The sequence below is a fragment of the Saccopteryx bilineata genome, chromosome 6 (genome assembly GCF_036850765.1).
Source record: "Saccopteryx bilineata isolate mSacBil1 chromosome 6, mSacBil1_pri_phased_curated, whole genome shotgun sequence".
Taxonomy (NCBI): domain Eukaryota; kingdom Metazoa; phylum Chordata; class Mammalia; order Chiroptera; family Emballonuridae; genus Saccopteryx; species Saccopteryx bilineata.
This window is the reverse complement of record NC_089495.1, coordinates 44,545,939-44,546,844: the sequence shown is the minus strand read 5'-3', so window position 1 is coordinate 44,546,844 and position 906 is coordinate 44,545,939. Positions and strand designations below refer to the sequence as shown.

The following is a 906-nucleotide window of genomic DNA, read 5'->3' as shown; positions in this document are numbered from 1 at the left end:
GAAAAATCAGGATCTCAGTTTTAACATGAAATTTGAGACATGGTTCACTGTCTTATAATTTCGCTAGTACATATTTTTTATATCCTTGTCCAAATTTATTTCTAGGTATTGTATTCTTTTTTTTTTTTTTTCATTTTTCTGAAGCTGGAAACAGGGAGAGACAGTCAGACAGACTCCCGCATGCGCCCAACTGGGATCCACCCGGCACGCCCACCATGGGGCGACGCTCTGCCCACCAGGGGGCGATGCTCTGCCCATCCTGGGCGTCGCCATGTTGCGACCAGAGCCACTCTAGCGCCTGAGGCAGAGGCCACAGAGCCATCCCCAGTGCCCGAGCCATCTTTGCTCCAATGGAGCCTTGGCTGCGGGAGGGGAAGAGAGAGACAGAGAGGAAAGCGCAGCGGAGGGGTGGAGAAGCAAATGGGTGCTTCTCCTGTGTGCCCTGGCCGGGAATCGAACCGGGGCCCTCCACACGGTAGGCCGATGCTCTACCGCTGAGCCAACCGGCCAGGGCGGTATTGTATTCTTTTTGAAGCAATTGTGAGTGAGATTATTTTTTAGTTTTTCTTTCTGACAGATTAGTATTGATGTATAAAAATCTGACTTTTTAAAAAATATTTATTTTGCATCTTACTACTCTACTGAATTTATTTATCAATTCTAGAAGTTGTTGTTTTCTTTATGGAATCTTTAGGGTTCTCTGTATACAGTATCATGGTATCTTCACATAATGACAGTTCTGTTTCTTCATTTCCAATTTGGATGCTTTTTATTTTTTCTTCTTGTCTTATTGCTTTGATTAAGAATTCTAGTACTATGTTGAATAATGGTGAAAGCAGACATCCCTGTATTGTTCCTAATCTTAAAGGGAAAACTTGTAGTTTGTGTTTGCTGAGTATGATGTTG

General features: G+C 43.3%; 1 non-coding gene across 1 annotated transcript; it reads right to left on the bottom strand.

The window, feature by feature from the left end:
• Positions 1-438: 438 nt before the first annotated feature.
• Positions 439-514, bottom strand: TRNAG-ACC (transfer RNA glycine (anticodon ACC)). The gene has a single exon. It is a non-coding gene; the product is annotated as a tRNA-Gly (tRNA).
• Positions 515-906: the final 392 nt, after the last annotated feature.